General features: G+C 51.3%; 56 non-coding genes and 1 pseudogene across 56 annotated transcripts; all 57 read right to left on the bottom strand.

Moving 5' to 3' along the window:
- Window positions 1-264: 264 nt before the first annotated feature.
- Window positions 265-383, bottom strand: LOC149504176 (5S ribosomal RNA). The gene has a single exon (XR_016339107.1). It is a non-coding gene; the product is annotated as a 5S ribosomal RNA (ribosomal RNA).
- A 280-nt stretch (window positions 384-663) lies between these two features.
- LOC149504175 (5S ribosomal RNA) lies at window positions 664-782 on the bottom strand. Its single transcript, XR_016339106.1, has one exon. It is a non-coding gene; the product is annotated as a 5S ribosomal RNA (ribosomal RNA).
- A 312-nt stretch (window positions 783-1,094) lies between these two features.
- Window positions 1,095-1,213, bottom strand: LOC149504174 (5S ribosomal RNA). Its single transcript, XR_016339105.1, has one exon. It is a non-coding gene; the product is annotated as a 5S ribosomal RNA (ribosomal RNA).
- Window positions 1,214-1,525: 312 nt separating this feature from the next.
- On the bottom strand, window positions 1,526-1,644 carry LOC149504173 (5S ribosomal RNA). Its single transcript, XR_016339103.1, has one exon. It is a non-coding gene; the product is annotated as a 5S ribosomal RNA (ribosomal RNA).
- A 312-nt stretch (window positions 1,645-1,956) lies between these two features.
- LOC149504172 (5S ribosomal RNA) lies at window positions 1,957-2,075 on the bottom strand. Its single transcript, XR_016339102.1, has one exon. It is a non-coding gene; the product is annotated as a 5S ribosomal RNA (ribosomal RNA).
- A 312-nt stretch (window positions 2,076-2,387) lies between these two features.
- Window positions 2,388-2,506, bottom strand: LOC149504171 (5S ribosomal RNA). Its single transcript, XR_016339101.1, has one exon. It is a non-coding gene; the product is annotated as a 5S ribosomal RNA (ribosomal RNA).
- Window positions 2,507-2,818: 312 nt separating this feature from the next.
- LOC149504170 (5S ribosomal RNA) lies at window positions 2,819-2,937 on the bottom strand. Its single transcript, XR_016339100.1, has one exon. It is a non-coding gene; the product is annotated as a 5S ribosomal RNA (ribosomal RNA).
- Window positions 2,938-3,245: 308 nt separating this feature from the next.
- Window positions 3,246-3,364, bottom strand: LOC149504169 (5S ribosomal RNA). Its single transcript, XR_016339099.1, has one exon. It is a non-coding gene; the product is annotated as a 5S ribosomal RNA (ribosomal RNA).
- Window positions 3,365-3,676: 312 nt separating this feature from the next.
- On the bottom strand, window positions 3,677-3,795 carry LOC149504168 (5S ribosomal RNA). Its single transcript, XR_016339098.1, has one exon. It is a non-coding gene; the product is annotated as a 5S ribosomal RNA (ribosomal RNA).
- A 312-nt stretch (window positions 3,796-4,107) lies between these two features.
- Window positions 4,108-4,226, bottom strand: LOC149504167 (5S ribosomal RNA). Its single transcript, XR_016339097.1, has one exon. It is a non-coding gene; the product is annotated as a 5S ribosomal RNA (ribosomal RNA).
- Window positions 4,227-4,538: 312 nt separating this feature from the next.
- Window positions 4,539-4,657, bottom strand: LOC149504166 (5S ribosomal RNA). Its single transcript, XR_016339096.1, has one exon. It is a non-coding gene; the product is annotated as a 5S ribosomal RNA (ribosomal RNA).
- A 312-nt stretch (window positions 4,658-4,969) lies between these two features.
- LOC149504165 (5S ribosomal RNA) lies at window positions 4,970-5,088 on the bottom strand. Its single transcript, XR_016339095.1, has one exon. It is a non-coding gene; the product is annotated as a 5S ribosomal RNA (ribosomal RNA).
- A 313-nt stretch (window positions 5,089-5,401) lies between these two features.
- LOC149504164 (5S ribosomal RNA) lies at window positions 5,402-5,520 on the bottom strand. Its single transcript, XR_016339094.1, has one exon. It is a non-coding gene; the product is annotated as a 5S ribosomal RNA (ribosomal RNA).
- Window positions 5,521-5,832: 312 nt separating this feature from the next.
- LOC149504163 (5S ribosomal RNA) lies at window positions 5,833-5,951 on the bottom strand. The gene has a single exon (XR_016339092.1). It is a non-coding gene; the product is annotated as a 5S ribosomal RNA (ribosomal RNA).
- A 312-nt stretch (window positions 5,952-6,263) lies between these two features.
- LOC149504162 (5S ribosomal RNA) lies at window positions 6,264-6,382 on the bottom strand. Its single transcript, XR_016339091.1, has one exon. It is a non-coding gene; the product is annotated as a 5S ribosomal RNA (ribosomal RNA).
- Window positions 6,383-6,694: 312 nt separating this feature from the next.
- Window positions 6,695-6,813, bottom strand: LOC149504161 (5S ribosomal RNA). The gene has a single exon (XR_016339090.1). It is a non-coding gene; the product is annotated as a 5S ribosomal RNA (ribosomal RNA).
- Window positions 6,814-7,125: 312 nt separating this feature from the next.
- Window positions 7,126-7,242, bottom strand: LOC149504160 (5S ribosomal RNA; annotated as a pseudogene).
- Window positions 7,243-7,527: 285 nt separating this feature from the next.
- On the bottom strand, window positions 7,528-7,646 carry LOC149504159 (5S ribosomal RNA). Its single transcript, XR_016339089.1, has one exon. It is a non-coding gene; the product is annotated as a 5S ribosomal RNA (ribosomal RNA).
- A 312-nt stretch (window positions 7,647-7,958) lies between these two features.
- On the bottom strand, window positions 7,959-8,077 carry LOC149504158 (5S ribosomal RNA). Its single transcript, XR_016339088.1, has one exon. It is a non-coding gene; the product is annotated as a 5S ribosomal RNA (ribosomal RNA).
- A 312-nt stretch (window positions 8,078-8,389) lies between these two features.
- Window positions 8,390-8,508, bottom strand: LOC149504157 (5S ribosomal RNA). The gene has a single exon (XR_016339086.1). It is a non-coding gene; the product is annotated as a 5S ribosomal RNA (ribosomal RNA).
- A 312-nt stretch (window positions 8,509-8,820) lies between these two features.
- Window positions 8,821-8,939, bottom strand: LOC149504156 (5S ribosomal RNA). Its single transcript, XR_016339151.1, has one exon. It is a non-coding gene; the product is annotated as a 5S ribosomal RNA (ribosomal RNA).
- Window positions 8,940-9,251: 312 nt separating this feature from the next.
- On the bottom strand, window positions 9,252-9,370 carry LOC149504155 (5S ribosomal RNA). Its single transcript, XR_016339085.1, has one exon. It is a non-coding gene; the product is annotated as a 5S ribosomal RNA (ribosomal RNA).
- Window positions 9,371-9,682: 312 nt separating this feature from the next.
- On the bottom strand, window positions 9,683-9,801 carry LOC149504154 (5S ribosomal RNA). Its single transcript, XR_016339084.1, has one exon. It is a non-coding gene; the product is annotated as a 5S ribosomal RNA (ribosomal RNA).
- A 312-nt stretch (window positions 9,802-10,113) lies between these two features.
- Window positions 10,114-10,232, bottom strand: LOC149504153 (5S ribosomal RNA). Its single transcript, XR_016339083.1, has one exon. It is a non-coding gene; the product is annotated as a 5S ribosomal RNA (ribosomal RNA).
- Window positions 10,233-10,544: 312 nt separating this feature from the next.
- LOC149504152 (5S ribosomal RNA) lies at window positions 10,545-10,663 on the bottom strand. The gene has a single exon (XR_016339082.1). It is a non-coding gene; the product is annotated as a 5S ribosomal RNA (ribosomal RNA).
- Window positions 10,664-10,975: 312 nt separating this feature from the next.
- Window positions 10,976-11,094, bottom strand: LOC149504151 (5S ribosomal RNA). Its single transcript, XR_016339080.1, has one exon. It is a non-coding gene; the product is annotated as a 5S ribosomal RNA (ribosomal RNA).
- A 312-nt stretch (window positions 11,095-11,406) lies between these two features.
- Window positions 11,407-11,525, bottom strand: LOC149504150 (5S ribosomal RNA). The gene has a single exon (XR_016339079.1). It is a non-coding gene; the product is annotated as a 5S ribosomal RNA (ribosomal RNA).
- Window positions 11,526-11,837: 312 nt separating this feature from the next.
- On the bottom strand, window positions 11,838-11,956 carry LOC149504149 (5S ribosomal RNA). Its single transcript, XR_016339078.1, has one exon. It is a non-coding gene; the product is annotated as a 5S ribosomal RNA (ribosomal RNA).
- A 312-nt stretch (window positions 11,957-12,268) lies between these two features.
- On the bottom strand, window positions 12,269-12,387 carry LOC149504148 (5S ribosomal RNA). Its single transcript, XR_016339077.1, has one exon. It is a non-coding gene; the product is annotated as a 5S ribosomal RNA (ribosomal RNA).
- Window positions 12,388-12,699: 312 nt separating this feature from the next.
- On the bottom strand, window positions 12,700-12,818 carry LOC149504147 (5S ribosomal RNA). Its single transcript, XR_016339076.1, has one exon. It is a non-coding gene; the product is annotated as a 5S ribosomal RNA (ribosomal RNA).
- A 312-nt stretch (window positions 12,819-13,130) lies between these two features.
- LOC149504146 (5S ribosomal RNA) lies at window positions 13,131-13,249 on the bottom strand. The gene has a single exon (XR_016339075.1). It is a non-coding gene; the product is annotated as a 5S ribosomal RNA (ribosomal RNA).
- A 312-nt stretch (window positions 13,250-13,561) lies between these two features.
- On the bottom strand, window positions 13,562-13,680 carry LOC149504145 (5S ribosomal RNA). The gene has a single exon (XR_016339074.1). It is a non-coding gene; the product is annotated as a 5S ribosomal RNA (ribosomal RNA).
- Window positions 13,681-13,993: 313 nt separating this feature from the next.
- Window positions 13,994-14,112, bottom strand: LOC149504144 (5S ribosomal RNA). The gene has a single exon (XR_016339073.1). It is a non-coding gene; the product is annotated as a 5S ribosomal RNA (ribosomal RNA).
- A 312-nt stretch (window positions 14,113-14,424) lies between these two features.
- Window positions 14,425-14,543, bottom strand: LOC149504143 (5S ribosomal RNA). The gene has a single exon (XR_016339072.1). It is a non-coding gene; the product is annotated as a 5S ribosomal RNA (ribosomal RNA).
- Window positions 14,544-14,855: 312 nt separating this feature from the next.
- On the bottom strand, window positions 14,856-14,974 carry LOC149504142 (5S ribosomal RNA). The gene has a single exon (XR_016339071.1). It is a non-coding gene; the product is annotated as a 5S ribosomal RNA (ribosomal RNA).
- Window positions 14,975-15,286: 312 nt separating this feature from the next.
- LOC149504141 (5S ribosomal RNA) lies at window positions 15,287-15,405 on the bottom strand. The gene has a single exon (XR_016339069.1). It is a non-coding gene; the product is annotated as a 5S ribosomal RNA (ribosomal RNA).
- Window positions 15,406-15,717: 312 nt separating this feature from the next.
- Window positions 15,718-15,836, bottom strand: LOC149504140 (5S ribosomal RNA). The gene has a single exon (XR_016339068.1). It is a non-coding gene; the product is annotated as a 5S ribosomal RNA (ribosomal RNA).
- Window positions 15,837-16,148: 312 nt separating this feature from the next.
- Window positions 16,149-16,267, bottom strand: LOC149504139 (5S ribosomal RNA). The gene has a single exon (XR_016339067.1). It is a non-coding gene; the product is annotated as a 5S ribosomal RNA (ribosomal RNA).
- A 312-nt stretch (window positions 16,268-16,579) lies between these two features.
- LOC149504138 (5S ribosomal RNA) lies at window positions 16,580-16,698 on the bottom strand. Its single transcript, XR_016339066.1, has one exon. It is a non-coding gene; the product is annotated as a 5S ribosomal RNA (ribosomal RNA).
- A 312-nt stretch (window positions 16,699-17,010) lies between these two features.
- On the bottom strand, window positions 17,011-17,129 carry LOC149504137 (5S ribosomal RNA). The gene has a single exon (XR_016339065.1). It is a non-coding gene; the product is annotated as a 5S ribosomal RNA (ribosomal RNA).
- A 312-nt stretch (window positions 17,130-17,441) lies between these two features.
- Window positions 17,442-17,560, bottom strand: LOC149504136 (5S ribosomal RNA). Its single transcript, XR_016339064.1, has one exon. It is a non-coding gene; the product is annotated as a 5S ribosomal RNA (ribosomal RNA).
- Window positions 17,561-17,872: 312 nt separating this feature from the next.
- Window positions 17,873-17,991, bottom strand: LOC149504135 (5S ribosomal RNA). Its single transcript, XR_016339063.1, has one exon. It is a non-coding gene; the product is annotated as a 5S ribosomal RNA (ribosomal RNA).
- A 312-nt stretch (window positions 17,992-18,303) lies between these two features.
- LOC149504134 (5S ribosomal RNA) lies at window positions 18,304-18,422 on the bottom strand. The gene has a single exon (XR_016339062.1). It is a non-coding gene; the product is annotated as a 5S ribosomal RNA (ribosomal RNA).
- A 312-nt stretch (window positions 18,423-18,734) lies between these two features.
- Window positions 18,735-18,853, bottom strand: LOC149504133 (5S ribosomal RNA). The gene has a single exon (XR_016339061.1). It is a non-coding gene; the product is annotated as a 5S ribosomal RNA (ribosomal RNA).
- Window positions 18,854-19,165: 312 nt separating this feature from the next.
- LOC149504132 (5S ribosomal RNA) lies at window positions 19,166-19,284 on the bottom strand. The gene has a single exon (XR_016339060.1). It is a non-coding gene; the product is annotated as a 5S ribosomal RNA (ribosomal RNA).
- A 312-nt stretch (window positions 19,285-19,596) lies between these two features.
- LOC149504131 (5S ribosomal RNA) lies at window positions 19,597-19,715 on the bottom strand. Its single transcript, XR_016339058.1, has one exon. It is a non-coding gene; the product is annotated as a 5S ribosomal RNA (ribosomal RNA).
- Window positions 19,716-20,027: 312 nt separating this feature from the next.
- Window positions 20,028-20,146, bottom strand: LOC149504130 (5S ribosomal RNA). Its single transcript, XR_016339057.1, has one exon. It is a non-coding gene; the product is annotated as a 5S ribosomal RNA (ribosomal RNA).
- Window positions 20,147-20,458: 312 nt separating this feature from the next.
- On the bottom strand, window positions 20,459-20,577 carry LOC149504129 (5S ribosomal RNA). The gene has a single exon (XR_016339056.1). It is a non-coding gene; the product is annotated as a 5S ribosomal RNA (ribosomal RNA).
- A 312-nt stretch (window positions 20,578-20,889) lies between these two features.
- Window positions 20,890-21,008, bottom strand: LOC149504128 (5S ribosomal RNA). Its single transcript, XR_016339055.1, has one exon. It is a non-coding gene; the product is annotated as a 5S ribosomal RNA (ribosomal RNA).
- Window positions 21,009-21,320: 312 nt separating this feature from the next.
- On the bottom strand, window positions 21,321-21,439 carry LOC149504127 (5S ribosomal RNA). The gene has a single exon (XR_016339054.1). It is a non-coding gene; the product is annotated as a 5S ribosomal RNA (ribosomal RNA).
- A 312-nt stretch (window positions 21,440-21,751) lies between these two features.
- LOC149504126 (5S ribosomal RNA) lies at window positions 21,752-21,870 on the bottom strand. The gene has a single exon (XR_016339053.1). It is a non-coding gene; the product is annotated as a 5S ribosomal RNA (ribosomal RNA).
- Window positions 21,871-22,182: 312 nt separating this feature from the next.
- Window positions 22,183-22,301, bottom strand: LOC149504125 (5S ribosomal RNA). Its single transcript, XR_016339052.1, has one exon. It is a non-coding gene; the product is annotated as a 5S ribosomal RNA (ribosomal RNA).
- Window positions 22,302-22,613: 312 nt separating this feature from the next.
- Window positions 22,614-22,732, bottom strand: LOC149504124 (5S ribosomal RNA). Its single transcript, XR_016339051.1, has one exon. It is a non-coding gene; the product is annotated as a 5S ribosomal RNA (ribosomal RNA).
- Window positions 22,733-23,044: 312 nt separating this feature from the next.
- Window positions 23,045-23,163, bottom strand: LOC149504123 (5S ribosomal RNA). The gene has a single exon (XR_016339050.1). It is a non-coding gene; the product is annotated as a 5S ribosomal RNA (ribosomal RNA).
- Window positions 23,164-23,475: 312 nt separating this feature from the next.
- LOC149504122 (5S ribosomal RNA) lies at window positions 23,476-23,594 on the bottom strand. Its single transcript, XR_016339049.1, has one exon. It is a non-coding gene; the product is annotated as a 5S ribosomal RNA (ribosomal RNA).
- Window positions 23,595-23,906: 312 nt separating this feature from the next.
- On the bottom strand, window positions 23,907-24,025 carry LOC149504121 (5S ribosomal RNA). The gene has a single exon (XR_016339047.1). It is a non-coding gene; the product is annotated as a 5S ribosomal RNA (ribosomal RNA).
- A 312-nt stretch (window positions 24,026-24,337) lies between these two features.
- Window positions 24,338-24,456, bottom strand: LOC149504120 (5S ribosomal RNA). Its single transcript, XR_016339046.1, has one exon. It is a non-coding gene; the product is annotated as a 5S ribosomal RNA (ribosomal RNA).
- Window positions 24,457-24,732: the final 276 nt, after the last annotated feature.

The raw sequence follows: 24,732 nt of genomic DNA, 5'->3' as shown, positions 1-24,732 counted from the left end.
TGCTCGACGTGTCACACGCGAGCCCCCGTCCAAAAGATTACGCAATACGCCAAGAAGAGGGGGTTCATCGATTTCTCAACCCGTCATCGATTAATCGCCGCGAACGGTAATCGGCGAGCAAACGATTAAGTATGCAGTAATTGCGACGGACGGATACCAAAAACTAAAAAGAACGTGAGGTGCTGCGAACGGCAATCAACGAACAAGCCCAAGTGCCTGCACGGCAATAAACGACGGAAGAATACCGGAAATTAAAAAGAACGAGGAGTGCAACACGAGGACTTCCCAGGAGGTCACCCATCCTAGTACTACTCTCGCCCAAGCACGCTTAACTGCGGAGTTCTGATGGGATCCGGTGCTTTAGTGCTGGTATGATCGCACCCGTCACTTCTTGCGCAAATTATGTATCCGACCCTTCCTTTCCCGTGCGTTGCTCGACGTGTCACACGCGAGCCCCCGTCCAAAAGATTACGCAATACGCCAAGAAGAGGGGGTTCATCGATTTCTCAACCCGTCATCGATTAATCGCCGCGAACGGTAATCGGCGAGCAAACGATTAAGTATGCAGTAATTGCGACGGACGGATACCAAAAACTAAAAAGAACGTGAGGTGCTGCGAACGGCAATCAACGACGGAAGAATACCGGAAATTAAAAAGAACGAGGAGTGCAACACGAGGACTTCCCAGGAGGTCACCCATCCTAGTACTACTCTCGCCCAAGCACGCTTAACTGCGGAGTTCTGATGGGATCCGGTGCTTTAGTGCTGGTATGATCGCACCCGTCACTTCTTGCGCAAATTATGTATCCGACCCTTCCTTTCCCGTGCGTTGCTCGACGTGTCACACGCGAGCCCCCGTCCAAAAGATTACGCAATACGCCAAGAAGAGGGGGTTCATCGATTTCTCAACCCGTCATCGATTAATCGCCGCGAACGGTAATCGGCGAGCAAACGATTAAGTATGCAGTAATTGCGACGGACGGATACCAAAAACTAAAAAGAACGTGAGGTGCTGCGAACGGCAATCAACGAACAAGCCCAAGTGCCTGCACGGCAATAAACGACGGAAGAATACCGGAAATTAAAAAGAACGAGGAGTGCAACACGAGGACTTCCCAGGAGGTCACCCATCCTAGTACTACTCTCGCCCAAGCACGCTTAACTGCGGAGTTCTGATGGGATCCGGTGCTTTAGTGCTGGTATGATCGCACCCGTCACTTCTTGCGCAAATTATGTATCCGACCCTTCCTTTCCCGTGCGTTGCTCGACGTGTCACACGCGAGCCCCCGTCCAAAAGATTACGCAATACGCCAAGAAGAGGGGGTTCATCGATTTCTCAACCCGTCATCGATTAATCGCCGCGAACGGTAATCGGCGAGCAAACGATTAAGTATGCAGTAATTGCGACGGACGGATACCAAAAACTAAAAAGAACGTGAGGTGCTGCGAACGGCAATCAACGAACAAGCCCAAGTGCCTGCACGGCAATAAACGACGGAAGAATACCGGAAATTAAAAAGAACGAGGAGTGCAACACGAGGACTTCCCAGGAGGTCACCCATCCTAGTACTACTCTCGCCCAAGCACGCTTAACTGCGGAGTTCTGATGGGATCCGGTGCTTTAGTGCTGGTATGATCGCACCCGTCACTTCTTGCGCAAATTATGTATCCGACCCTTCCTTTCCCGTGCGTTGCTCGACGTGTCACACGCGAGCCCCCGTCCAAAAGATTACGCAATACGCCAAGAAGAGGGGGTTCATCGATTTCTCAACCCGTCATCGATTAATCGCCGCGAACGGTAATCGGCGAGCAAACGATTAAGTATGCAGTAATTGCGACGGACGGATACCAAAAACTAAAAAGAACGTGAGGTGCTGCGAACGGCAATCAACGAACAAGCCCAAGTGCCTGCACGGCAATAAACGACGGAAGAATACCGGAAATTAAAAAGAACGAGGAGTGCAACACGAGGACTTCCCAGGAGGTCACCCATCCTAGTACTACTCTCGCCCAAGCACGCTTAACTGCGGAGTTCTGATGGGATCCGGTGCTTTAGTGCTGGTATGATCGCACCCGTCACTTCTTGCGCAAATTATGTATCCGACCCTTCCTTTCCCGTGCGTTGCTCGACGTGTCACACGCGAGCCCCCGTCCAAAAGATTACGCAATACGCCAAGAAGAGGGGGTTCATCGATTTCTCAACCCGTCATCGATTAATCGCCGCGAACGGTAATCGGCGAGCAAACGATTAAGTATGCAGTAATTGCGACGGACGGATACCAAAAACTAAAAAGAACGTGAGGTGCTGCGAACGGCAATCAACGAACAAGCCCAAGTGCCTGCACGGCAATAAACGACGGAAGAATACCGGAAATTAAAAAGAACGAGGAGTGCAACACGAGGACTTCCCAGGAGGTCACCCATCCTAGTACTACTCTCGCCCAAGCACGCTTAACTGCGGAGTTCTGATGGGATCCGGTGCTTTAGTGCTGGTATGATCGCACCCGTCACTTCTTGCGCAAATTATGTATCCGACCCTTCCTTTCCCGTGCGTTGCTCGACGTGTCACACGCGAGCCCCCGTCCAAAAGATTACGCAATACGCCAAGAAGAGGGGGTTCATCGATTTCTCAACCCGTCATCGATTAATCGCCGCGAACGGTAATCGGCGAGCAAACGATTAAGTATGCAGTAATTGCGACGGACGGATACCAAAAACTAAAAAGAACGTGAGGTGCTGCGAACGGCAATCAACGAACAAGCCCAAGTGCCTGCACGGCAATAAACGACGGAAGAATACCGGAAATTAAAAAGAACGAGGAGTGCAACACGAGGACTTCCCAGGAGGTCACCCATCCTAGTACTACTCTCGCCCAAGCACGCTTAACTGCGGAGTTCTGATGGGATCCGGTGCTTTAGTGCTGGTATGATCGCACCCGTCACTTCTTGCGCAAATTATGTATCCGACCCTTCCTTTCCCGTGCGTTGCTCGACGTGTCACACGCGAGCCCCCGTCCAAAAGATTACGCAATACGCCAAGAAGAGGGGGTTCATCGATTTCTCAACCCGTCATCGATTAATCGCCGCGAACGGTAATCGGCGAGCAAACGATTAAGTATGCAGTAATTGCGACGGACGGATACCAAAAACTAAAAAGAACGTGAGGTGCTGCGAACGGCAATCAACGAACAAGCCCAAGTGCACGGCAATAAACGACGGAAGAATACCGGAAATTAAAAAGAACGAGGAGTGCAACACGAGGACTTCCCAGGAGGTCACCCATCCTAGTACTACTCTCGCCCAAGCACGCTTAACTGCGGAGTTCTGATGGGATCCGGTGCTTTAGTGCTGGTATGATCGCACCCGTCACTTCTTGCGCAAATTATGTATCCGACCCTTCCTTTCCCGTGCGTTGCTCGACGTGTCACACGCGAGCCCCCGTCCAAAAGATTACGCAATACGCCAAGAAGAGGGGGTTCATCGATTTCTCAACCCGTCATCGATTAATCGCCGCGAACGGTAATCGGCGAGCAAACGATTAAGTATGCAGTAATTGCGACGGACGGATACCAAAAACTAAAAAGAACGTGAGGTGCTGCGAACGGCAATCAACGAACAAGCCCAAGTGCCTGCACGGCAATAAACGACGGAAGAATACCGGAAATTAAAAAGAACGAGGAGTGCAACACGAGGACTTCCCAGGAGGTCACCCATCCTAGTACTACTCTCGCCCAAGCACGCTTAACTGCGGAGTTCTGATGGGATCCGGTGCTTTAGTGCTGGTATGATCGCACCCGTCACTTCTTGCGCAAATTATGTATCCGACCCTTCCTTTCCCGTGCGTTGCTCGACGTGTCACACGCGAGCCCCCGTCCAAAAGATTACGCAATACGCCAAGAAGAGGGGGTTCATCGATTTCTCAACCCGTCATCGATTAATCGCCGCGAACGGTAATCGGCGAGCAAACGATTAAGTATGCAGTAATTGCGACGGACGGATACCAAAAACTAAAAAGAACGTGAGGTGCTGCGAACGGCAATCAACGAACAAGCCCAAGTGCCTGCACGGCAATAAACGACGGAAGAATACCGGAAATTAAAAAGAACGAGGAGTGCAACACGAGGACTTCCCAGGAGGTCACCCATCCTAGTACTACTCTCGCCCAAGCACGCTTAACTGCGGAGTTCTGATGGGATCCGGTGCTTTAGTGCTGGTATGATCGCACCCGTCACTTCTTGCGCAAATTATGTATCCGACCCTTCCTTTCCCGTGCGTTGCTCGACGTGTCACACGCGAGCCCCCGTCCAAAAGATTACGCAATACGCCAAGAAGAGGGGGTTCATCGATTTCTCAACCCGTCATCGATTAATCGCCGCGAACGGTAATCGGCGAGCAAACGATTAAGTATGCAGTAATTGCGACGGACGGATACCAAAAACTAAAAAGAACGTGAGGTGCTGCGAACGGCAATCAACGAACAAGCCCAAGTGCCTGCACGGCAATAAACGACGGAAGAATACCGGAAATTAAAAAGAACGAGGAGTGCAACACGAGGACTTCCCAGGAGGTCACCCATCCTAGTACTACTCTCGCCCAAGCACGCTTAACTGCGGAGTTCTGATGGGATCCGGTGCTTTAGTGCTGGTATGATCGCACCCGTCACTTCTTGCGCAAATTATGTATCCGACCCTTCCTTTCCCGTGCGTTGCTCGACGTGTCACACGCGAGCCCCCGTCCAAAAGATTACGCAATACGCCAAGAAGAGGGGGTTCATCGATTTCTCAACCCGTCATCGATTAATCGCCGCGAACGGTAATCGGCGAGCAAACGATTAAGTATGCAGTAATTGCGACGGACGGATACCAAAAACTAAAAAGAACGTGAGGTGCTGCGAACGGCAATCAACGAACAAGCCCAAGTGCCTGCACGGCAATAAACGACGGAAGAATACCGGAAATTAAAAAGAACGAGGAGTGCAACACGAGGACTTCCCAGGAGGTCACCCATCCTAGTACTACTCTCGCCCAAGCACGCTTAACTGCGGAGTTCTGATGGGATCCGGTGCTTTAGTGCTGGTATGATCGCACCCGTCACTTCTTGCGCAAATTATGTATCCGACCCTTCCTTTCCCGTGCGTTGCTCGACGTGTCACACGCGAGCCCCCGTCCAAAAGATTACGCAATACGCCAAGAAGAGGGGGTTCATCGATTTCTCAACCCGTCATCGATTAATCGCCTGCGAACGGTAATCGGCGAGCAAACGATTAAGTATGCAGTAATTGCGACGGACGGATACCAAAAACTAAAAAGAACGTGAGGTGCTGCGAACGGCAATCAACGAACAAGCCCAAGTGCCTGCACGGCAATAAACGACGGAAGAATACCGGAAATTAAAAAGAACGAGGAGTGCAACACGAGGACTTCCCAGGAGGTCACCCATCCTAGTACTACTCTCGCCCAAGCACGCTTAACTGCGGAGTTCTGATGGGATCCGGTGCTTTAGTGCTGGTATGATCGCACCCGTCACTTCTTGCGCAAATTATGTATCCGACCCTTCCTTTCCCGTGCGTTGCTCGACGTGTCACACGCGAGCCCCCGTCCAAAAGATTACGCAATACGCCAAGAAGAGGGGGTTCATCGATTTCTCAACCCGTCATCGATTAATCGCCGCGAACGGTAATCGGCGAGCAAACGATTAAGTATGCAGTAATTGCGACGGACGGATACCAAAAACTAAAAAGAACGTGAGGTGCTGCGAACGGCAATCAACGAACAAGCCCAAGTGCCTGCACGGCAATAAACGACGGAAGAATACCGGAAATTAAAAAGAACGAGGAGTGCAACACGAGGACTTCCCAGGAGGTCACCCATCCTAGTACTACTCTCGCCCAAGCACGCTTAACTGCGGAGTTCTGATGGGATCCGGTGCTTTAGTGCTGGTATGATCGCACCCGTCACTTCTTGCGCAAATTATGTATCCGACCCTTCCTTTCCCGTGCGTTGCTCGACGTGTCACACGCGAGCCCCCGTCCAAAAGATTACGCAATACGCCAAGAAGAGGGGGTTCATCGATTTCTCAACCCGTCATCGATTAATCGCCGCGAACGGTAATCGGCGAGCAAACGATTAAGTATGCAGTAATTGCGACGGACGGATACCAAAAACTAAAAAGAACGTGAGGTGCTGCGAACGGCAATCAACGAACAAGCCCAAGTGCCTGCACGGCAATAAACGACGGAAGAATACCGGAAATTAAAAAGAACGAGGAGTGCAACACGAGGACTTCCCAGGAGGTCACCCATCCTAGTACTACTCTCGCCCAAGCACGCTTAACTGCGGAGTTCTGATGGGATCCGGTGCTTTAGTGCTGGTATGATCGCACCCGTCACTTCTTGCGCAAATTATGTATCCGACCCTTCCTTTCCCGTGCGTTGCTCGACGTGTCACACGCGAGCCCCCGTCCAAAAGATTACGCAATACGCCAAGAAGAGGGGGTTCATCGATTTCTCAACCCGTCATCGATTAATCGCCGCGAACGGTAATCGGCGAGCAAACGATTAAGTATGCAGTAATTGCGACGGACGGATACCAAAAACTAAAAAGAACGTGAGGTGCTGCGAACGGCAATCAACGAACAAGCCCAAGTGCCTGCACGGCAATAAACGACGGAAGAATACCGGAAATTAAAAAGAACGAGGAGTGCAACACGAGGACTTCCCAGGAGGTCACCCATCCTAGTACTACTCTCGCCCAAGCACGCTTAACTGCGGAGTTCTGATGGGATCCGGTGCTTTAGTGCTGGTATGATCGCACCCGTCACTTCTTGCGCAAATTATGTATCCGACCCTTCCTTTCCCGTGCGTTGCTCGACGTGTCACACGCGAGCCCCCGTCCAAAAGATTACGCAATACGCCAAGAAGAGGGGGTTCATCGATTTCTCAACCCGTCATCGATTAATCGCCGCGAACGGTAATCGGCGAGCAAACGATTAAGTATGCAGTAATTGCGACGGACGGATACCAAAAACTAAAAAGAACGTGAGGTGCTGCGAACGGCAATCAACGAACAAGCCCAAGTGCCTGCACGGCAATAAACGACGGAAGAATACCGGAAATTAAAAAGAACGAGGAGTGCAACACGAGGACTTCCCAGGAGGTCACCCATCCTAGTACTACTCTCGCCCAAGCACGCTTAACTGCGGAGTTCTGATGGGATCCGGTGCTTTAGTGCTGAATTATGTATCCGACCCTTCCTTTCCCGTGCGTTGCTCGACGTGTCACACGCGAGCCCCCGTCCAAAAGATTACGCAATACGCCAAGAAGAGGGGGTTCATCGATTTCTCAACCCGTCATCGATTAATCGCCGCGAACGGTAATCGGCGAGCAAACGATTAAGTATGCAGTAATTGCGACGGACGGATACCAAAAACTAAAAAGAACGTGAGGTGCTGCGAACGGCAATCAACGAACAAGCCCAAGTGCCTGCACGGCAATAAACGACGGAAGAATACCGGAAATTAAAAAGAACGAGGAGTGCAACACGAGGACTTCCCAGGAGGTCACCCATCCTAGTACTACTCTCGCCCAAGCACGCTTAACTGCGGAGTTCTGATGGGATCCGGTGCTTTAGTGCTGGTATGATCGCACCCGTCACTTCTTGCGCAAATTATGTATCCGACCCTTCCTTTCCCGTGCGTTGCTCGACGTGTCACACGCGAGCCCCCGTCCAAAAGATTACGCAATACGCCAAGAAGAGGGGGTTCATCGATTTCTCAACCCGTCATCGATTAATCGCCGCGAACGGTAATCGGCGAGCAAACGATTAAGTATGCAGTAATTGCGACGGACGGATACCAAAAACTAAAAAGAACGTGAGGTGCTGCGAACGGCAATCAACGAACAAGCCCAAGTGCCTGCACGGCAATAAACGACGGAAGAATACCGGAAATTAAAAAGAACGAGGAGTGCAACACGAGGACTTCCCAGGAGGTCACCCATCCTAGTACTACTCTCGCCCAAGCACGCTTAACTGCGGAGTTCTGATGGGATCCGGTGCTTTAGTGCTGGTATGATCGCACCCGTCACTTCTTGCGCAAATTATGTATCCGACCCTTCCTTTCCCGTGCGTTGCTCGACGTGTCACACGCGAGCCCCCGTCCAAAAGATTACGCAATACGCCAAGAAGAGGGGGTTCATCGATTTCTCAACCCGTCATCGATTAATCGCCGCGAACGGTAATCGGCGAGCAAACGATTAAGTATGCAGTAATTGCGACGGACGGATACCAAAAACTAAAAAGAACGTGAGGTGCTGTGAACGGCAATCAACGAACAAGCCCAAGTGCCTGCACGGCAATAAACGACGGAAGAATACCGGAAATTAAAAAGAACGAGGAGTGCAACACGAGGACTTCCCAGGAGGTCACCCATCCTAGTACTACTCTCGCCCAAGCACGCTTAACTGCGGAGTTCTGATGGGATCCGGTGCTTTAGTGCTGGTATGATCGCACCCGTCACTTCTTGCGCAAATTATGTATCCGACCCTTCCTTTCCCGTGCGTTGCTCGACGTGTCACACGCGAGCCCCCGTCCAAAAGATTACGCAATACGCCAAGAAGAGGGGGTTCATCGATTTCTCAACCCGTCATCGATTAATCGCCGCGAACGGTAATCGGCGAGCAAACGATTAAGTATGCAGTAATTGCGACGGACGGATACCAAAAACTAAAAAGAACGTGAGGTGCTGCGAACGGCAATCAACGAACAAGCCCAAGTGCCTGCACGGCAATAAACGACGGAAGAATACCGGAAATTAAAAAGAACGATGAGTGCAACACGAGGACTTCCCAGGAGGTCACCCATCCTAGTACTACTCTCGCCCAAGCACGCTTAACTGCGGAGTTCTGATGGGATCCGGTGCTTTAGTGCTGGTATGATCGCACCCGTCACTTCTTGCGCAAATTATGTATCCGACCCTTCCTTTCCCGTGCGTTGCTCGACGTGTCACACGCGAGCCCCCGTCCAAAAGATTACGCAATACGCCAAGAAGAGGGGGTTCATCGATTTCTCAACCCGTCATCGATTAATCGCCGCGAACGGTAATCGGCGAGCAAACGATTAAGTATGCAGTAATTGCGACGGACGGATACCAAAAACTAAAAAGAACGTGAGGTGCTGCGAACGGCAATCAACGAACAAGCCCAAGTGCCTGCACGGCAATAAACGACGGAAGAATACCGGAAATTAAAAAGAACGAGGAGTGCAACACGAGGACTTCCCAGGAGGTCACCCATCCTAGTACTACTCTCGCCCAAGCACGCTTAACTGCGGAGTTCTGATGGGATCCGGTGCTTTAGTGCTGGTATGATCGCACCCGTCACTTCTTGCGCAAATTATGTATCCGACCCTTCCTTTCCCGTGCGTTGCTCGACGTGTCACACGCGAGCCCCCGTCCAAAAGATTACGCAATACGCCAAGAAGAGGGGGTTCATCGATTTCTCAACCCGTCATCGATTAATCGCCGCGAACGGTAATCGGCGAGCAAACGATTAAGTATGCAGTAATTGCGACGGACGGATACCAAAAACTAAAAAGAACGTGAGGTGCTGCGAACGGCAATCAACGAACAAGCCCAAGTGCCTGCACGGCAATAAACGACGGAAGAATACCGGAAATTAAAAAGAACGAGGAGTGCAACACGAGGACTTCCCAGGAGGTCACCCATCCTAGTACTACTCTCGCCCAAGCACGCTTAACTGCGGAGTTCTGATGGGATCCGGTGCTTTAGTGCTGGTATGATCGCACCCGTCACTTCTTGCGCAAATTATGTATCCGACCCTTCCTTTCCCGTGCGTTGCTCGACGTGTCACACGCGAGCCCCCGTCCAAAAGATTACGCAATACGCCAAGAAGAGGGGGTTCATCGATTTCTCAACCCGTCATCGATTAATCGCCGCGAACGGTAATCGGCGAGCAAACGATTAAGTATGCAGTAATTGCGACGGACGGATACCAAAAACTAAAAAGAACGTGAGGTGCTGCGAACGGCAATCAACGAACAAGCCCAAGTGCCTGCACGGCAATAAACGACGGAAGAATACCGGAAATTAAAAAGAACGAGGAGTGCAACACGAGGACTTCCCAGGAGGTCACCCATCCTAGTACTACTCTCGCCCAAGCACGCTTAACTGCGGAGTTCTGATGGGATCCGGTGCTTTAGTGCTGGTATGATCGCACCCGTCACTTCTTGCGCAAATTATGTATCCGACCCTTCCTTTCCCGTGCGTTGCTCGACGTGTCACACGCGAGCCCCCGTCCAAAAGATTACGCAATACGCCAAGAAGAGGGGGTTCATCGATTTCTCAACCCGTCATCGATTAATCGCCGCGAACGGTAATCGGCGAGCAAACGATTAAGTATGCAGTAATTGCGACGGACGGATACCAAAAACTAAAAAGAACGTGAGGTGCTGCGAACGGCAATCAACGAACAAGCCCAAGTGCCTGCACGGCAATAAACGACGGAAGAATACCGGAAATTAAAAAGAACGAGGAGTGCAACACGAGGACTTCCCAGGAGGTCACCCATCCTAGTACTACTCTCGCCCAAGCACGCTTAACTGCGGAGTTCTGATGGGATCCGGTGCTTTAGTGCTGGTATGATCGCACCCGTCACTTCTTGCGCAAATTATGTATCCGACCCTTCCTTTCCCGTGCGTTGCTCGACGTGTCACACGCGAGCCCCCGTCCAAAAGATTACGCAATACGCCAAGAAGAGGGGGTTCATCGATTTCTCAACCCGTCATCGATTAATCGCCGCGAACGGTAATCGGCGAGCAAACGATTAAGTATGCAGTAATTGCGACGGACGGATACCAAAAACTAAAAAGAACGTGAGGTGCTGCGAACGGCAATCAACGAACAAGCCCAAGTGCCTGCACGGCAATAAACGACGGAAGAATACCGGAAATTAAAAAGAACGAGGAGTGCAACACGAGGACTTCCCAGGAGGTCACCCATCCTAGTACTACTCTCGCCCAAGCACGCTTAACTGCGGAGTTCTGATGGGATCCGGTGCTTTAGTGCTGGTATGATCGCACCCGTCACTTCTTGCGCAAATTATGTATCCGACCCTTCCTTTCCCGTGCGTTGCTCGACGTGTCACACGCGAGCCCCCGTCCAAAAGATTACGCAATACGCCAAGAAGAGGGGGTTCATCGATTTCTCAACCCGTCATCGATTAATCGCCGCGAACGGTAATCGGCGAGCAAACGATTAAGTATGCAGTAATTGCGACGGACGGATACCAAAAACTAAAAAGAACGTGAGGTGCTGCGAACGGCAATCAACGAACAAGCCCAAGTGCCTGCACGGCAATAAACGACGGAAGAATACCGGAAATTAAAAAGAACGAGGAGTGCAACACGAGGACTTCCCAGGAGGTCACCCATCCTAGTACTACTCTCGCCCAAGCACGCTTAACTGCGGAGTTCTGATGGGATCCGGTGCTTTAGTGCTGGTATGATCGCACCCGTCACTTCTTGCGCAAATTATGTATCCGACCCTTCCTTTCCCGTGCGTTGCTCGACGTGTCACACGCGAGCCCCCGTCCAAAAGATTACGCAATACGCCAAGAAGAGGGGGTTCATCGATTTCTCAACCCGTCATCGATTAATCGCCGCGAACGGTAATCGGCGAGCAAACGATTAAGTATGCAGTAATTGCGACGGACGGATACCAAAAACTAAAAAGAACGTGAGGTGCTGCGAACGGCAATCAACGAACAAGCCCAAGTGCCTGCACGGCAATAAACGACGGAAGAATACCGGAAATTAAAAAGAACGAGGAGTGCAACACGAGGACTTCCCAGGAGGTCACCCATCCTAGTACTACTCTCGCCCAAGCACGCTTAACTGCGGAGTTCTGATGGGATCCGGTGCTTTAGTGCTGGTATGATCGCACCCGTCACTTCTTGCGCAAATTATGTATCCGACCCTTCCTTTCCCGTGCGTTGCTCGACGTGTCACACGCGAGCCCCCGTCCAAAAGATTACGCAATACGCCAAGAAGAGGGGGTTCATCGATTTCTCAACCCGTCATCGATTAATCGCCGCGAACGGTAATCGGCGAGCAAACGATTAAGTATGCAGTAATTGCGACGGACGGATACCAAAAACTAAAAAGAACGTGAGGTGCTGCGAACGGCAATCAACGAACAAGCCCAAGTGCCTGCACGGCAATAAACGACGGAAGAATACCGGAAATTAAAAAGAACGAGGAGTGCAACACGAGGACTTCCCAGGAGGTCACCCATCCTAGTACTACTCTCGCCCAAGCACGCTTAACTGCGGAGTTCTGATGGGATCCGGTGCTTTAGTGCTGGTATGATCGCACCCGTCACTTCTTGCGCAAATTATGTATCCGACCCTTCCTTTCCCGTGCGTTGCTCGACGTGTCACACGCGAGCCCCCGTCCAAAAGATTACGCAATACGCCAAGAAGAGGGGGTTCATCGATTTCTCAACCCGTCATCGATTAATCGCCGCGAACGGTAATCGGCGAGCAAACGATTAAGTATGCAGTAATTGCGACGGACGGATACCAAAAACTAAAAAGAACGTGAGGTGCTGCGAACGGCAATCAACGAACAAGCCCAAGTGCCTGCACGGCAATAAACGACGGAAGAATACCGGAAATTAAAAAGAACGAGGAGTGCAACACGAGGACTTCCCAGGAGGTCACCCATCCTAGTACTACTCTCGCCCAAGCACGCTTAACTGCGGAGTTCTGATGGGATCCGGTGCTTTAGTGCTGGTATGATCGCACCCGTCACTTCTTGCGCAAATTATGTATCCGACCCTTCCTTTCCCGTGCGTTGCTCGACGTGTCACACGCGAGCCCCCGTCCAAAAGATTACGCAATACGCCAAGAAGAGGGGGTTCATCGATTTCTCAACCCGTCATCGATTAATCGCCGCGAACGGTAATCGGCGAGCAAACGATTAAGTATGCAGTAATTGCGACGGACGGATACCAAAAACTAAAAAGAACGTGAGGTGCTGCGAACGGCAATCAACGAACAAGCCCAAGTGCCTGCACGGCAATAAACGACGGAAGAATACCGGAAATTAAAAAGAACGAGGAGTGCAACACGAGGACTTCCCAGGAGGTCACCCATCCTAGTACTACTCTCGCCCAAGCACGCTTAACTGCGGAGTTCTGATGGGATCCGGTGCTTTAGTGCTGGTATGATCGCACCCGTCACTTCTTGCGCAAATTATGTATCCGACCCTTCCTTTCCCGTGCGTTGCTCGACGTGTCACACGCGAGCCCCCGTCCAAAAGATTACGCAATACGCCAAGAAGAGGGGGTTCATCGATTTCTCAACCCGTCATCGATTAATCGCCGCGAACGGTAATCGGCGAGCAAACGATTAAGTATGCAGTAATTGCGACGGACGGATACCAAAAACTAAAAAGAACGTGAGGTGCTGCGAACGGCAATCAACGAACAAGCCCAAGTGCCTGCACGGCAATAAACGACGGAAGAATACCGGAAATTAAAAAGAACGAGGAGTGCAACACGAGGACTTCCCAGGAGGTCACCCATCCTAGTACTACTCTCGCCCAAGCACGCTTAACTGCGGAGTTCTGATGGGATCCGGTGCTTTAGTGCTGGTATGATCGCACCCGTCACTTCTTGCGCAAATTATGTATCCGACCCTTCCTTTCCCGTGCGTTGCTCGACGTGTCACACGCGAGCCCCCGTCCAAAAGATTACGCAATACGCCAAGAAGAGGGGGTTCATCGATTTCTCAACCCGTCATCGATTAATCGCCAGCGAACGGTAATCGGCGAGCAAACGATTAAGTATGCAGTAATTGCGACGGACGGATACCAAAAACTAAAAAGAACGTGAGGTGCTGCGAACGGCAATCAACGAACAAGCCCAAGTGCCTGCACGGCAATAAACGACGGAAGAATACCGGAAATTAAAAAGAACGAGGAGTGCAACACGAGGACTTCCCAGGAGGTCACCCATCCTAGTACTACTCTCGCCCAAGCACGCTTAACTGCGGAGTTCTGATGGGATCCGGTGCTTTAGTGCTGGTATGATCGCACCCGTCACTTCTTGCGCAAATTATGTATCCGACCCTTCCTTTCCCGTGCGTTGCTCGACGTGTCACACGCGAGCCCCCGTCCAAAAGATTACGCAATACGCCAAGAAGAGGGGGTTCATCGATTTCTCAACCCGTCATCGATTAATCGCCGCGAACGGTAATCGGCGAGCAAACGATTAAGTATGCAGTAATTGCGACGGACGGATACCAAAAACTAAAAAGAACGTGAGGTGCTGCGAACGGCAATCAACGAACAAGCCCAAGTGCCTGCACGGCAATAAACGACGGAAGAATACCGGAAATTAAAAAGAACGAGGAGTGCAACACGAGGACTTCCCAGGAGGTCACCCATCCTAGTACTACTCTCGCCCAAGCACGCTTAACTGCGGAGTTCTGATGGGATCCGGTGCTTTAGTGCTGGTATGATCGCACCCGTCACTTCTTGCGCAAATTATGTATCCGACCCTTCCTTTCCCGTGCGTTGCTCGACGTGTCACACGCGAGCCCCCGTCCAAAAGATTACGCAATACGCCAAGAAGAGGGGGTTCATCGATTTCTCAACCCGTCATCGATTAATCGCCGCGAACGGTAATCGGCGAGCAAACGATTAAGTATGCAGTAATTGCGACGGACGGATACCAAAAACTAAAAAGAACGTGAGGTGCTGCGAACGGCAATCAACGAACAAGCCCAAGTGCCTGCACGGCAATAAACGACGGAAGAATACCGGAAATTAAAAAGAACGAGGAGTGCAACACGAGGACTTCCCAGGAGGTCACCCATCCTAGTACTACTCTCGCCCAAGCACGCTTAACTGCGGAGTTCTGATGGGATCCGGTGCTTTAGTGCTGGTATGATCGCACCCGTCACTTCTTGCGCAAATTATGTATCCGACCCTTCCTTTCCCGTGCGTTGCTCGACGTGTCACACGCGAGCCCCCGTCCAAAAGATTACGCAATACGCCAAGAAGAGGGGGTTCATCGATTTCTCAACCCGTCATCGATTAATCGCCGCGAACGGTAATCGGCGAGCAAACGATTAAGTATGCAGTAATTGCGACGGACGGATACCAAAAACTAAAAAGAACGTGAGGTGCTGCGAACGGCAATCAACGAACAAGCCCAAGTGCCTGCACGGCAATAAACGACGGAAGAATACCGGAAATTAAAAAGAACGAGGAGTGCAACACGAGGACTTCCCAGGAGGTCACCCATCCTAGTACTACTCTCGCCCAAGCACGCTTAACTGCGGAGTTCTGATGGGATCCGGTGCTTTAGTGCTGGTATGATCGCACCCGTCACTTCTTGCGCAAATTATGTATCCGACCCTTCCTTTCCCGTGCGTTGCTCGACGTGTCACACGCGAGCCCCCGTCCAAAAGATTACGCAATACGCCAAGAAGAGGGGGTTCATCGATTTCTCAACCCGTCATCGATTAATCGCCGCGAACGGTAATCGGCGAGCAAACGATTAAGTATGCAGTAATTGCGACGGACGGATACCAAAAACTAAAAAGAACGTGAGGTGCTGCGAACGGCAATCAACGAACAAGCCCAAGTGCCTGCACGGCAATAAACGACGGAAGAATACCGGAAATTAAAAAGAACGAGGAGTGCAACACGAGGACTTCCCAGGAGGTCACCCATCCTAGTACTACTCTCGCCCAAGCACGCTTAACTGCGGAGTTCTGATGGGATCCGGTGCTTTAGTGCTGGTATGATCGCACCCGTCACTTCTTGCGCAAATTATGTATCCGACCCTTCCTTTCCCGTGCGTTGCTCGACGTGTCACACGCGAGCCCCCGTCCAAAAGATTACGCAATACGCCAAGAAGAGGGGGTTCATCGATTTCTCAACCCGTCATCGATTAATCGCCGCGAACGGTAATCGGCGAGCAAACGATTAAGTATGCAGTAATTGCGACGGACGGATACCAAAAACTAAAAAGAACGTGAGGTGCTGCGAACGGCAATCAACGAACAAGCCCAAGTGCCTGCACGGCAATAAACGACGGAAGAATACCGGAAATTAAAAAGAACGAGGAGTGCAACACGAGGACTTCCCAGGAGGTCACCCATCCTAGTACTACTCTCGCCCAAGCACGCTTAACTGCGGAGTTCTGATGGGATCCGGTGCTTTAGTGCTGGTATGATCGCACCCGTCACTTCTTGCGCAAATTATGTATCCGACCCTTCCTTTCCCGTGCGTTGCTCGACGTGTCACACGCGAGCCCCCGTCCAAAAGATTACGCAATACGCCAAGAAGAGGGGGTTCATCGATTTCTCAACCCGTCATCGATTAATCGCCGCGAACGGTAATCGGCGAGCAAACGATTAAGTATGCAGTAATTGCGACGGACGGATACCAAAAACTAAAAAGAACGTGAGGTGCTGCGAACGGCAATCAACGAACAAGCCCAAGTGCCTGCACGGCAATAAACGACGGAAGAATACCGGAAATTAAAAAGAACGAGGAGTGCAACACGAGGACTTCCCAGGAGGTCACCCATCCTAGTACTACTCTCGCCCAAGCACGCTTAACTGCGGAGTTCTGATGGGATCCGGTGCTTTAGTGCTGGTATGATCGCACCCGTCACTTCTTGCGCAAATTATGTATCCGACCCTTCCTTTCCCGTGCGTTGCTCGACGTGTCACACGCGAGCCCCCGTCCAAAAGATTACGCAATACGCCAAGAAGAGGGGGTTCATCGATTTCTCAACCCGTCATCGATTAATCGCCGCGAACGGTAATCGGCGAGCAAACGATTAAGTATGCAGTAATTGCGACGGACGGATACCAAAAACTAAAAAGAACGTGAGGTGCTGCGAACGGCAATCAACGAACAAGCCCAAGTGCCTGCACGGCAATAAACGACGGAAGAATACCGGAAATTAAAAAGAACGAGGAGTGCAACACGAGGACTTCCCAGGAGGTCACCCATCCTAGTACTACTCTCGCCCAAGCACGCTTAACTGCGGAGTTCTGATGGGATCCGGTGCTTTAGTGCTGGTATGATCGCACCCGTCACTTCTTGCGCAAATTATGTATCCGACCCTTCCTTTCCCGTGCGTTGCTCGACGTGTCACACGCGAGCCCCCGTCCAAAAGATTACGCAATACGCCAAGAAGAGGGGGTTCATCGATTTCTCAACCCGTCATCGATTAATCGCCGCGAACGGTAATCGGCGAGCAAACGATTAAGTATGCAGTAATTGCGACGGACGGATACCAAAAACTAAAAAGAACGTGAGGTGCTGCGAACGGCAATCAACGAACAAGCCCAAGTGCCTGCACGGCAATAAACGACGGAAGAATACCGGAAATTAAAAAGAACGAGGAGTGCAACACGAGGACTTCCCAGGAGGTCACCCATCCTAGTACTACTCTCGCCCAAGCACGCTTAACTGCGGAGTTCTGATGGGATCCGGTGCTTTAGTGCTGGTATGATCGCACCCGTCACTTCTTGCGCAAATTATGTATCCGACCCTTCCTTTCCCGTGCGTTGCTCGACGTGTCACACGCGAGCCCCCGTCCAAAAGATTACGCAATACGCCAAGAAGAGGGGGTTCATCGATTTCTCAACCCGTCATCGATTAATCGCCGCGAACGGTAATCGGCGAGCAAACGATTAAGTATGCAGTAATTGCGACGGACGGATACCAAAAACTAAAAAGAACGTGAGGTGCTGCGAACGGCAATCAACGAACAAGCCCAAGTGCCTGCACGGCAATAAACGACGGAAGAATACCGGAAATTAAAAAGAACGAGGAGTGCAACACGAGGACTTCCCAGGAGGTCACCCATCCTAGTACTACTCTCGCCCAAGCACGCTTAACTGCGGAGTTCTGATGGGATCCGGTGCTTTAGTGCTGGTATGATCGCACCCGTCACTTCTTGCGCAAATTATGTATCCGACCCTTCCTTTCCCGTGCGTTGCTCGACGTGTCACACGCGAGCCCCCGTCCAAAAGATTACGCAATACGCCAAGAAGAGGGGGTTCATCGATTTCTCAACCCGTCATCGATTAATCGCCGCGAACGGTAATCGGCGAGCAAACGATTAAGTATGCAGTAATTGCGACGGACGGATACCAAAAACTAAAAAGAACGTGAGGTGCTGCGAACGGCAATCAACGAACAAGCCCAAGTGCCTGCACGGCAATAAACGACGGAAGAATACCGGAAATTAAAAAGAACGAGGAGTGCAACACGAGGACTTCCCAGGAGGTCACCCATCCTAGTACTACTCTCGCCCAAGCACGCTTAACTGCGGAGTTCTGATGGGATCCGGTGCTTTAGTGCTGGTATGATCGCACCCGTCACTTCTTGCGCAAATTATGTATCCGACCCTTCCTTTCCCGTGCGTTGCTCGACGTGTCACACGCGAGCCCCCGTCCAAAAGATTACGCAATACGCCAAGAAGAGGGGGTTCATCGATTTCTCAACCCGTCATCGATTAATCGCCGCGAACGGTAATCGGCGAGCAAACGATTAAGTATGCAGTAATTGCGACGGACGGATACCAAAAACTAAAAAGAACGTGAGGTGCTGCGAACGGCAATCAACGAACAAGCCCAAGTGCCTGCACGGCAATAAACGACGGAAGAATACCGGAAATTAAAAAGAACGAGGAGTGCAACACGAGGACTTCCCAGGAGGTCACCCATCCTAGTACTACTCTCGCCCAAGCACGCTTAACTGCGGAGTTCTGATGGGATCCGGTGCTTTAGTGCTGGTATGATCGCACCCGTCACTTCTTGCGCAAATTATGTATCCGACCCTTCCTTTCCCGTGCGTTGCTCGACGTGTCACACGCGAGCCCCCGTCCAAAAGATTACGCAATACGCCAAGAAGAGGGGGTTCATCGATTTCTCAACCCGTCATCGATTAATCGCCGCGAACGGTAATCGGCGAGCAAACGATTAAGTATGCAGTAATTGCGACGGACGGATACCAAAAACTAAAAAGAACGTGAGGTGCTGCGAACGGCAATCAACGAACAAGCCCAAGTGCCTGCACGGCAATAAACGACGGAAGAATACCGGAAATTAAAAAGAACGAGGAGTGCAACACGAGGACTTCCCAGGAGGTCACCCATCCTAGTACTACTCTCGCCCAAGCACGCTTAACTGCGGAGTTCTGATGGGATCCGGTGCTTTAGTGCTGGTATGATCGCACCCGTCACTTCTTGCGCAAATTATGTATCCGACCCTTCCTTTCCCGTGCGTTGCTCGACGTGTCACACGCGAGCCCCCGTCCAAAAGATTACGCAATACGCCAAGAAGAGGGGGTTCATCGATTTCTCAACCCGTCATCGATTAATCGCCGCGAACGGTAATCGGCGAGCAAACGATTAAGTATGCAGTAATTGCGACGGACGGATACCAAAAACTAAAAAGAACGTGAGGTGCTGCGAACGGCAATCAACGAACAAGCCCAAGTGCCTGCACGGCAATAAACGACGGAAGAATACCGGAAATTAAAAAGAACGAGGAGTGCAACACGAGGACTTCCCAGGAGGTCACCCATCCTAGTACTACTCTCGCCCAAGCACGCTTAACTGCGGAGTTCTGATGGGATCCGGTGCTTTAGTGCTGGTATGATCGCACCCGTCACTTCTTGCGCAAATTATGTATCCGACCCTTCCTTTCCCGTGCGTTGCTCGACGTGTCACACGCGAGCCCCCGTCCAAAAGATTACGCAATACGCCAAGAAGAGGGGGTTCATCGATTTCTCAACCCGTCATCGATTAATCGCCGCGAACGGTAATCGGCGAGCAAACGATTAAGTATGCAGTAATTGCGACGGACGGATACCAAAAACTAAAAAGAACGTGAGGTGCTGCGAACGGCAATCAACGAACAAGCCCAAGTGCCTGCACGGCAATAAACGACGGAAGAATACCGGAAATTAAAAAGAACGAGGAGTGCAACACGAGGACTTCCCAGGAGGTCACCCATCCTAGTACTACTCTCGCCCAAGCACGCTTAACTGCGGAGTTCTGATGGGATCCGGTGCTTTAGTGCTGGTATGATCGCACCCGTCACTTCTTGCGCAAATTATGTATCCGACCCTTCCTTTCCCGTGCGTTGCTCGACGTGTCACACGCGAGCCCCCGTCCAAAAGATTACGCAATACGCCAAGAAGAGGGGGTTCATCGATTTCTCAACCCGTCATCGATTAATCGCCGCGAACGGTAATCGGCGAGCAAACGATTAAGTATGCAGTAATTGCGACGGACGGATACCAAAAACTAAAAAGAACGTGAGGTGCTGCGAACGGCAATCAACGAACAAGCCCAAGTGCCTGCACGGCAATAAACGACGGAAGAATACCGGAAATTAAAAAGAACGAGGAGTGCAACACGAGGACTTCCCAGGAGGTCACCCATCCTAGTACTACTCTCGCCCAAGCACGCTTAACTGCGGAGTTCTGATGGGATCCGGTGCTTTAGTGCTGGTATGATCGCACCCGTCACTTCTTGCGCAAATTATGTATCCGACCCTTCCTTTCCCGTGCGTTGCTCGACGTGTCACACGCGAGCCCCCGTCCAAAAGATTACGCAATACGCCAAGAAGAGGGGGTTCATCGATTTCTCAACCCGTCATCGATTAATCGCCGCGAACGGTAATCGGCGAGCAAACGATTAAGTATGCAGTAATTGCGACGGACGGATACCAAAAACTAAAAAGAACGTGAGGTGCTGCGAACGGCAATCAACGAACAAGCCCAAGTGCCTGCACGGCAATAAACGACGGAAGAATACCGGAAATTAAAAAGAACGAGGAGTGCAACACGAGGACTTCCCAGGAGGTCACCCATCCTAGTACTACTCTCGCCCAAGCACGCTTAACTGCGGAGTTCTGATGGGATCCGGTGCTTTAGTGCTGGTATGATCGCACCCGTCACTTCTTGCGCAAATTATGTATCCGACCCTTCCTTTCCCGTGCGTTGCTCGACGTGTCACACGCGAGCCCCCGTCCAAAAGATTACGCAATACGCCAAGAAGAGGGGGTTCATCGATTTCTCAACCCGTCATCGATTAATCGCCGCGAACGGTAATCGGCGAGCAAACGATTAAGTATGCAGTAATTGCGACGGACGGATACCAAAAACTAAAAAGAACGTGAGGTGCTGCGAACGGCAATCAACGAACAAGCCCAAGTGCCTGCACGGCAATAAACGACGGAAGAATACCGGAAATTAAAAAGAACGAGGAGTGCAACACGAGGACTTCCCAGGAGGTCACCCATCCTAGTACTACTCTCGCCCAAGCACGCTTAACTGCGGAGTTCTGATGGGATCCGGTGCTTTAGTGCTGGTATGATCGCACCCGTCACTTCTTGCGCAAATTATGTATCCGACCCTTCCTTTCCCGTGCGTTGCTCGACGTGTCACACGCGAGCCCCCGTCCAAAAGATTACGCAATACGCCAAGAAGAGGGGGTTCATCGATTTCTCAACCCGTCATCGATTAATCGCCGCGAACGGTAATCGGCGAGCAAACGATTAAGTATGCAGTAATTGCGACGGACGGATACCAAAAACTAAAAAGAACGTGAGGTGCTGCGAACGGCAATCAACGAACAAGCCCAAGTGCCTGCACGGCAATAAACGACGGAAGAATACCGGAAATTAAAAAGAACGAGGAGTGCAACACGAGGACTTCCCAGGAGGTCACCCATCCTAGTACTACTCTCGCCCAAGCACGCTTAACTGCGGAGTTCTGATGGGATCCGGTGCTTTAGTGCTGGTATGATCGCACCCGTCACTTCTTGCGCAAATTATGTATCCGACCCTTCCTTTCCCGTGCGTTGCTCGACGTGTCACACGCGAGCCCCCGTCCAAAAGATTACGCAATACGCCAAGAAGAGGGGGTTCATCGATTTCTCAACCCGTCATCGATTAATCGCCGCGAACGGTAATCGGCGAGCAAACGATTAAGTATGCAGTAATTGCGACGGACGGATACCAAAAACTAAAAAGAACGTGAGGTGCTGCGAACGGCAATCAACGAACAAGCCCAAGTGCCTGCACGGCAATAAACGACGGAAGAATACCGGAAATTAAAAAGAACGAGGAGTGCAACACGAGGACTTCCCAGGAGGTCACCCATCCTAGTACTACTCTCGCCCAAGCACGCTTAACTGCGGAGTTCTGATGGGATCCGGTGCTTTAGTGCTGGTATGATCGCACCCGTCACTTCTTGCGCAAATTATGTATCCGACCCTTCCTTTCCCGTGCGTTGCTCGACGTGTCACACGCGAGCCCCCGTCCAAAAGATTACGCAATACGCCAAGAAGAGGGGGTTCATCGATTTCTCAACCCGTCATCGATTAATCGCCGCGAACGGTAATCGGCGAGCAAACGATTAAGTATGCAGTAATTGCGACGGACGGATACCAAAAACTAAAAAGAACGTGAGGTGCTGCGAACGGCAATCAACGAACAAGCCCAAGTGCCTGCACGGCAATAAACGACGGAAGAATACCGGAAATTAAAAAGAACGAGGAGTGCAACACGAGGACTTCCCAGGAGGTCACCCATCCTAGTACTACTCTCGCCCAAGCACGCTTAACTGCGGAGTTCTGATGGGATCCGGTGCTTTAGTGCTGGTATGATCGCACCCGTCACTTCTTGCGCAAATTATGTATCCGACCCTTCCTTTCCCGTGCGTTGCTCGACGTGTCACACGCGAGCCCCCGTCCAAAAGATTACGCAATACGCCAAGAAGAGGGGGTTCATCGATTTCTCAACCCGTCATCGATTAATCGCCGCGAACGGTAATCGGCGAGCAAACGATTAAGTATGCAGTAATTGCGACGGACGGATACCAAAAACTAAAAAGAACGTGAGGTGCTGCGAACGGCAATCAACGAACAAGCCCAAGTGCCTGCACGGCAATAAACGACGGAAGAATACCGGAAATTAAAAAGAACGAGGAGTGCAACACGAGGACTTCCCAGGAGGTCACCCATCCTAGTACTACTCTCGCCCAAGCACGCTTAACTGCGGAGTTCTGATGGGATCCGGTGCTTTAGTGCTGGTATGATCGCACCCGTCACTTCTTGCGCAAATTATGTATCCGACCCTTCCTTTCCCGTGCGTTGCTCGACGTGTCACACGCGAGCCCCCGTCCAAAAGATTACGCAATACGCCAAGAAGAGGGGGTTCATCGATTTCTCAACCCGTCATCGATTAATCGCCGCGAACGGTAATCGGCGAGCAAACGATTAAGTATGCAGTAATTGCGACGGACGGATACCAAAAACTAAAAAGAACGTGAGGTGCTGCGAACGGCAATCAACGAACAAGCCCAAGTGCCTGCACGGCAATAAACGACGGAAGAATACCGGAAATTAAAAAGAACGAGGAGTGCAACACGAGGACTTCCCAGGAGGTCACCCATCCTAGTACTACTCTCGCCCAAGCACGCTTAACTGCGGAGTTCTGATGGGATCCGGTGCTTTAGTGCTGGTATGATCGCACCCGTCACTTCTTGCGCAAATTATGTATCCGACCCTTCCTTTCCCGTGCGTTGCTCGACGTGTCACACGCGAGCCCCCGTCCAAAAGATTACGCAATACGCCAAGAAGAGGGGGTTCATCGATTTCTCAACCCGTCATCGATTAATCGCCGCGAACGGTAATCGGCGAGCAAACGATTAAGTATGCAGTAATTGCGACGGACGGATACCAAAAACTAAAAAGAACGTGAGGTGCTGCGAACGGCAATCAACGAACAAGCCCAAGTGCCTGCACGGCAATAAACGACGGAAGAATACCGGAAATTAAAAAGAACGAGGAGTGCAACACGAGGACTTCCCAGGAGGTCACCCATCCTAGTACTACTCTCGCCCAAGCACGCTTAACTGCGGAGTTCTGATGGGATCCGGTGCTTTAGTGCTGGTATGATCGCACCCGTCACTTCTTGCGCAAATTATGTATCCGACCCTTCCTTTCCCGTGCGTTGCTCGACGTGTCACACGCGAGCCCCCGTCCAAAAGATTACGCAATACGCCAAGAAGAGGGGGTTCATCGATTTCTCAACCCGTCATCGATTAATCGCCGCGAACGGTAATCGGCGAGCAAACGATTAAGTATGCAGTAATTGCGACGGACGGATACCAAAAACTAAAAAGAACGTGAGGTGCTGCGAACGGCAATCAACGAACAAGCCCAAGTGCCTGCACGGCAATAAACGACGGAAGAATACCGGAAATTAAAAAGAACGAGGAGTGCAACACGAGGACTTCCCAGGAGGTCACCCATCCTAGTACTACTCTCGCCCAAGCACGCTTAACTGCGGAGTTCTGATGGGATCCGGTGCTTTAGTGCTGGTATGATCGCACCCGTCACTTCTTGCGCAAATTATGTATCCGACCCTTCCTTTCCCGTGCGTTGCTCGACGTGTCACACGCGAGCCCCCGTCCAAAAGATTACGCAATACGCCAAGAAGAGGGGGTTCATCGATTTCTCAACCCGTCATCGATTAATCGCCGCGAACGGTAATCGGCGAGCAAACGATTAAGTATGCAGTAATTGCGACGGACGGATACCAAAAACTAAAAAGAACGTGAGGTGCTGCGAACGGCAATCAACGAACAAGCCCAAGTGCCTGCACGGCAAT

The sequence above is a fragment of the Durio zibethinus genome, unplaced genomic scaffold, assembly GCF_047325235.1.
Source record: "Durio zibethinus cultivar Kanyao isolate XHJ-2024 unplaced genomic scaffold, ASM4732523v1 HiC_scaffold_3, whole genome shotgun sequence".
Lineage (NCBI taxonomy): Eukaryota > Viridiplantae > Streptophyta > Magnoliopsida > Malvales > Malvaceae > Durio > Durio zibethinus.
This window is presented reverse-complemented; position numbering and strand designations above follow the sequence as displayed.